Source organism: Babylonia areolata, chromosome 15, assembly GCF_041734735.1.
Source record: "Babylonia areolata isolate BAREFJ2019XMU chromosome 15, ASM4173473v1, whole genome shotgun sequence".
Taxonomy (NCBI): Eukaryota; Metazoa; Mollusca; class Gastropoda; order Neogastropoda; family Buccinidae; genus Babylonia; species Babylonia areolata.
In genome coordinates, this window is record NC_134890.1 from 29385470 (window position 1) to 29392969 (window position 7500).

Consider the following 7500-nt stretch of genomic DNA (forward strand, 5'->3'; position numbering starts at 1 on the left):
CTTCATGATATATATATATATATATCCCACCTTCTTTATGATGTAATGTAGATGCATGTTTAGTCGAACCGTTGCTACGATTTTGTTTCTTTCTTTTTCGTGCTTGAAAAAAAAAAAAAAAGTTAATGGACTCAAAACGTGAATGTCTTTCCTTTCGTTTCATCCACGTTGCTTGTTTTGTTTTGTTTGTTTGTTTGCTTGTTTCCTGCGGCGGGACTGGCAGCAGTTGAACTGAAGGCCGCGACTGAGCTGATTGATTTTCGTTTCTGTGCTTTTGTTGAATGGACTTGAATTGATTGTGGAGGCGGTGACAGTTGTTTTGGAAAAGGCCGACAGGGGTGTGGGGTTTGTGTTCAGTTCTGGAGCGGCAGTGTACGATTTATTATGACCCGTGACTGCAAACTCTTGATAACCCGTTATTACAGTGCTTGTCATTCCCCCCCCCCCCCCCCCCGTATGGAAACTGTGATCTTCAGTTCTCATTCTGTACCCATCCCTACTGACTCCGCAATGGGTAAAAGGACTCCCAATGTTTGTTATTATTATTATCATTATCATTATTATTATCATTATTGCCACCCCACATAACAATCCACCAGCCTGTCACTTTTCCCGCTGTTTGTGCCAGTCTTCCCCGAACGGGTCGGTCTCTCTCTCTTTTTACATACTTTGTTTTTTTTTTCTATTTTATAATGTTATGATTGACCCTCTTATCTCTAGTTCCCTGTATCAGCCCTGCCATTTTGTTACCCAAGTCGCCCCATATGCCGTTGCTCAGTCTCTTTACCTTTCTCCTTGCTCCACGTATATTTATCGAAGTTTGCCATCTTTGCACTGCCAAGCACAACCCCCCCCTCCACCCCCCCCATATTCACCCTTCCTCCCTACCACTCCTCCTCCTCCTCCTCCTCCTCCCCTTCCTTCTCCCTTTCCCTCGTTCCCACTTTCTCCCTCCCCCCTTTGCCTCCTGCTGCCAATAACAACCAACTAGTTTGCCCACAAAACACGGAAGATGCACTTCACCTTACCTGATATCCCCACCCCCCACCCCTCTACCCCTATTCGTTGCTCCCTCCCCCCCCCACCCCCCACCCCCACCCCATCTTCCTCAGTCCTGTTTCTCCTCTCTCTCGCCTCCACATACCCCTTTTCCTTTCCACCCACCTGGCTTATCATATCTATAGCCTACTGACCTACCTACCTCCCACCACCCGCCGTACCTCACCCCCCCACCCTCGCCCTACCTCACCTTCCCCCCCCCCCCACCCGGTCCTCACTGAAAACCGAAAGTTTTGTGTAGAAGAACGCGTGTTTGGAGATCTATAAAGGAAAAAGAAATCGAAAGATTGTGGATTAAAAAAAAAAAAAAAAAAAAAAAAAGGGAAAAAAAAGTGCAAGTGTGGTTTTCTGCTCTACCTTCTCCACGTGTCGGGGGGGGAAAAGCATGGAGTGGTGTGTTGGTCGTGATACCTGTGACGTGCAACAGTTTTTGACCCTCGCGAAACTCTCCACAACAACGTAAAGTCAGCGAGCGAGAGTGATGGTGGTGGCGAGTCGTGCCGTGACGGTGGTTTTCGGAATACAAGAAACTGGATGATGGATGGTGATTGAGGTTCTCTGTCTGTCTCTCTCTCTCTCTGTCTCTCCGACGCAGTCTCTGTCTCTGTCTCTGTCTGTCTGTCTGTCTATTGTCTCGCTAATTTTCCTTCCGCTCTGTGTGCAGTTTTAAGTTGTGTGTGTGTGTGTGTGTGTGTGTGTGTGTGTGTGTGTGTGTGTGTGTGTGTGTGTGTGTGTACGAGCACGAGGGTTCGCGCGTGTGTGGTATGTATACGTAAATCTCTGTGTGTGTGTGTGTGTGTGTGTGTGTGTGTGTGTGTGTGTGTGCACGTGTGCAGTTATTGGTGAGGGTCACTGAGCTGAAAAGAATCTCCGTCTCTGTGTTTACGCGCGCGTGCCTTTTATTGGTGTAATATTCCTCTCTCTCTCTCTCTCTCTCTCTCTCTCTCTCTGTGTGTGTGTTGTGTGTGTGTGTGTGTGTGTGTGTGTGTGTGTGTGTGTGTGTGTTCTCTTTATTTCTATGATCAGTAAATCATTTGCATTCGAATTCTGTCTCCCACCCCTTTTATTGGTGTAATATTCCTCTCTCTCTCTCTCTCTCTCTCTCTCTCTCTCTCTCTCTCTCTCTCTGTGAGTGTGAGTGAGTGAGTGTGTGTGTGTGTGTGTGTGTGTGTGTGTGTGTGTGTGTGTGTGTGTGTGTGTGTGTTCTCTTTATTTCTATGATCAGTAAATCATTTGCATTCGAATTCTGTCTCCCACCCCTATTATTATTCTTTATCTTTGTCTGGTGTCATTCTATCTTCGTGTGTGTGTGTGCGTGTGTGTCTGTCAGTGTCAGTGTGTGTGCGCGTGTGCGTGCGCGTTTGCTTGTTTGTTTGCTTGCATTGAATGTGAGCGTGTATACGACTCATTTGATGAAGTGTACCAGTATACGAAATTCTTAATAACTGTATGATAACACACACACAGCGCTAGCTCATTTTCACACAGCACGAGGCAATTGTTCACGGTTCTTTCTGTATCAGTGTGGGCTGTTTACCTGAGGAGGGGGTGGGAGGGGGGGGGGGGGGGAGGGGGATGGGGGGGGGGGGCGTGTCTGCTTACAGGTATGGTTGGTGTGAGGTGCTATCACTTACCTGTGGTAATAACCATAACTGATGGGCCCCATGCATATTCTGTCCACGATAAAAAGAGAGATAAATCTGGGACTGAGTCGATTCAGTGTGCTATTGATGAAAATTTGTGCGTGTGTGTGTGTGCGTGTGTGTGTGTGTGTGTGTGTGTGTGTGTGTGTGTGTGTGTGTGTGTGTGTGCGTGCGCGCGTGGGTGTGTGTGAGTGCACGCGCGTGCGTTTGGTTGATAGATGTGTATACGCGCACATATACAGTATGTTCTTGTGTGTACGTGTGTCAGTCTCAAAATTTTAAGTGTGTGTGTGCGTGTGTGTGTATGTGCATGCGTGCGTGTGTGTTTTCTTTCATGTTTGCTTGCTTGATTTTTCACGTTTCGCGCGGGCGCGCGTGTTGGTGTGAGCGTGTGTGTGTGTGCGTGCGTGCGTGCGCGCTCGCGATGTAAAGGATGAAACGCTAAAACTTTTTTTGTTTGTTTTTTCTTTCAAGTTCTTACGAAAGAGACTGTGGAGCAATTAGAACAAAACACACACCAGTCGAATCAGAGATCAATGGGAGGGGGGGGGGGGGGGGGGGAAGTTGGAGGGAGTCATGTTAATTGATGTTGAAAGCGGATCCGTTTCAGTAAAGATTTTATGCTTCTCAGATAAGAATCGCTTGCAAGGAACAGTTGTTTTTTGTTGTTTTTTTTATAATGTAGCGATACATTTCTCTTTCTTCTTTTCAGTTTGTTAAATTCACTTTAGGTTACGTTCAAATACGTAATTTCAGGATAAAAGGCGGGCGTTTTATTTGTCCTTAAACAAATTGATTGATTTGATTAAAAAGTACCGCTTAGTTCAGTGGAGTTTGAAGCGTACAGTTTTGTTTTTTTATTTCAATTTTTTTTTCTTTTCTTTTTTGTCGATCTCGGGGGGGCCTTATTGACTTTCAGGCCTAACTGCTGTCTATCTCATTTCTCTGTCTCTGTCTCCCTGTTTCAGGTTCTTTCCCCTTCATCTCTGTCTCTGTCTCTGTCTGTCTCTCTCTCCCCCCCATCTCTCTGTCTGTCTGTCAGTCGGTCTCTCTCTGCCCATCTGTCTGTCAGTCTCTGTCTGTCTCTCTCCCCCGCCCATCTCTCTGTCTGTCTGTCAGTCGGTCTCTCTCTACCCATCTGTCTGTCTGCCAGTCTCTGTCTGTCTCTCTCCCTCGCCCATCTCTCTGTCTGTCTGTCAGTCGGTCTCTCTCTACCCATCTGTCTGTCTGTCAGTCTCTGTCTGTCTCTCTCCCCCGCCCATCTCTCTGTCTGTCTGTCAGTCGGTCTCTCTCTACCCATCTGTCTGTCTGTCAGTCTCTGTCTCTCTCCCCCGCCCATCTCTCTGTCTGTCTGTCAGTCGGTCTCTCTCTACCCATCTGTCTGTCTGTCAGTCTCTGTCTCTCTCTCTCCTCTCCAACCCTCCTCTCTCTCTGTCTCTCGCACACGCATCTCTGTCGATCCATACATTCACAGACGCACACACACAGACATGCGCACAGGCAACCACATACAGACACACTGACATTGACCACACACATACTAACAGCACAGACACACAGACACAAACACAAACACACACACACACATACACACACACACACGCACACACACACACACACACACACACACACACACACACACACATACACACACACACACACACACACACACACACACACACACACACACACACACACACACACACACACACACACACACACACACACACACACACACACACACACACACACACACACACACACACACACATACACGCGCGCGCGCGCCCACACCACGCTCCAGCGAATGCTAGCAGCAGAAATCGTGTTTAATTCAGCTATTTTAGAAAGCAGCAACCCCCCACCCCCACCCCGCATTCAAATTCCTTTCGGCGTTAAAAACGTAGAAATAAATTGAGGTCACTCGCTTTAAATGGGGGTGGGGTGGAGGGGGGAGGGGGGGGAGAGGTAATGGGATGGGGGTGGGGGTAAGGGGGATAGGGGTGGTGGGGGTCTTTTAAAGATTGGGGGAAGGGGGGGGGGGGCGGAACAGAACCCCTACCACCCACCCTCCCTCCCCAGCCCTTCCCCCCCCCCCACCCCGTCCCCCTCATCGTACCCAGCTTGTCGACGAAGTGAGTGGTGGAAAGGAAAAAGAAAGAAAGAAAGAAGAAAAAAAAAAAAATCGAAAAAAAATATTTCCCTTCTTTTTTTTCATCTTTCACATTCGCTCAACACTCTTCTAGCCGTGCGCGAGCCATGAGGTTTTTGCCATCGATCCCTGCTGTGTAGCCGGTGGTCGATGGAAGTTCCCTGGCCGCCGGCCGAGAGAGACTCCGGGAAAGGAAAAAAATCGAAGATGTGTCAAATGTCTTGCGCTTTGAGTCAGCGGCGATTCCCGAGCAGTTACCTGACTTGGGTATGTGTGTGAATGTGTGTGTGTGTGTATGTGTGTGTGTGTGTGTGTGTGTGGTGTGTGTGTGGTGGTGGTGGTGTGTGTGTGTGTGTGTGTGTATGTGTGTGAGTGAGGGTGTGTTTGAGAGAGAGAGAGAGAGAGAGAGAGAGAGAGAGAGTGTTTTATTCAAATGAATGCCAAAGCCACTTACTTTATTTGGATAAAACAGTTCGTTCATTCGTGTGTGTGTGTGTGTGTCAAATGACATGGTTTTTCATATATATATATATATATATATATACGAAGGAGGTTTAGGCACTATACATATAATTATATATATATATATACAGAAAGAGAGAAAGAGAGAGAGAGAGAGAGACAGACAGACAGACAGACAGACAGACAGATAGATTGATTAAAAAAAACAACAACTGACCATTAACCGACATGTAGGCAAAAGGCTACCCCCCCCCCCCCACCCCCACCCCACCCAACTACATCCGACGTTAAAAAGCAATAACAGTGGAAGAAAGAGTGAGCTTCGAACGGAAAGAAGATCAATAACGCATGTACAATCTGTCAGTTCTGCAATGGATACGACAGAGAAACAGATTCCAACGGTTTAGGGAGAAAACGATCCCCCTCACCACCACCACCACTCTCCCCCCTCCCCGCCCATACCCTTCCCCCTTTTTTCTTTTCTTTAAAAAAAAAAAAAAGTCTTCCAGCCCCTCTGTCTCAGTGAGCACAGTTTGCGATTTGAAATCCGTGATACCAACACTGTGTGACCGAATATTAAACTCGAAAATGTGGACACACAAACCACTCACTTATACACTAAACTCTGTATTGGTCACTCAGCACGGGGCCCTCTGTGGGACTGACAGACAGACAACAGATCACCTTCCGTACGTTACATCAGAACAGGCACCACTGAACACCACCGAAGTGACTCAGCAGCAGTGCAGGGTCTTCTCTGGTGTGTGGCCTCCTGGCGACCTAACATCGATGGTTCCCTGCGGCCTGCCGACGCTGGAACTGTGACGGACGAACCCGGGTGTGTCCGTGTATGGGGGAATCTAAAATGAGCTGCGTGGGAGTAATGCCAATGAAACGGTGCAGATGATGGGGCAGCATAAAAAAAAGGATCACCTTCTGCAGTCCTGCCCCCTCCTTGAGGTACAGAGGAAGAGGTGCTGGCCAGACCCAACTCCACTGACCCGGAATCTCTGTGAAGGACCTACAGCATGCTGCTGCCTTCATGGCGGAGACGGGGGTGTCCGTCTACAAATGAACGAGAAGACGAAGAAGAAGTAAACGATGAGAACACCATCAAAAATGAAAAGAAAACACGATGGAAAGGTTCAGCGGCGATACTGACGTCCGTGCCCTCAACAGTATGACGACGGATGATGAATGATACGGATATTTCTATAGCACATATCCTCGGTCAGAGACCAAGCTCTAAGCGCTTTTACAAAGTCGGGGTCATCTGCACAGCAGACTGCCTACCTGGGTAGAGCCGACTGACAGCTGCCACTGGGCGCTCATCATTCGTTTCCTGTTTCATTCAGTTCAGGTTTCAGGTACGCACACATACACACTCAGGACAGACATGTGACATTTTACGTGTATGACCGTTTTGTTTATTTACCCTGTCATGTAGGTAGCCACACTCCGTTGCCGGGGAGTGTGCCTGCTGGGTATCTTCTTGTTACCACAACCCACTGATCGCTGACATGGATTACAGGATCTCCAGCGTGCGTATTTGATCTTCTGCTTGCGTATACACACGAGGGAGGTTCAGGTACTAGAAGGTCTGCACATATGTTGACCTCAGAGATCGGAAAAATCTCCACCTTTTACCCACCAGGCGCCGTTACCGAGATTCGAACCTGGGACCCTCAGGTTGAAAGTCCAGCGTTTTAACCACTCGGCTGTTGCGCCCGGTAATCCTGGTTTTCCAGACTCCGTCATCCCCAGCCACTTCATGGCCTCCGCCGTGATCCCCCTCTCTGGGCAGTCAGTTGATAGCTGATGTGTAGATCATCAGACCAGTACCCTCTGCTTTGTTTTCTTGTGGGTTTGGGACTTTCCCCGAAAATGCCTCCGAAAACGGAGTACTGCTGCCTATATGGCGAGGTAAATACGGTCGTGCAAATAAAAGCCCGCTTATACATGTATACGAGTGAATGGGAGAGTCCAGCCCACAGACGAAGAAGAAGAAGAATTCCCGCAAATAATCTGAGTCCGGTTTTTGTTTTTATTTCTAATTTCAAAGTTGTCAAAACTTAGTATTTCAACCTGACTACAAACGTGAAAGGAACGGCCGATCATTTTCAAGGACTGAAGATAGTACTTTGGAACGTACGCCAGGAGCATAGCTTCCAGTGCTATAAGTTT

At 47.9% G+C, this 7500-nt stretch overlaps 1 long non-coding RNA gene across 1 annotated transcript in view; it reads left to right on the forward strand.

Moving 5' to 3' along the window:
• Positions 1-1392: 1392 nt before the first annotated feature.
• Positions 1393-7500, forward strand: part of LOC143290252 (uncharacterized) — a 277023-nt gene continuing 270915 nt past the window's right edge. Inside the window, exon 1 of the long non-coding RNA XR_013056357.1 lies at positions 1393-1603. This is a non-coding gene — a long non-coding RNA (uncharacterized LOC143290252). The remainder of the gene's footprint in view (positions 1604-7500) is intronic.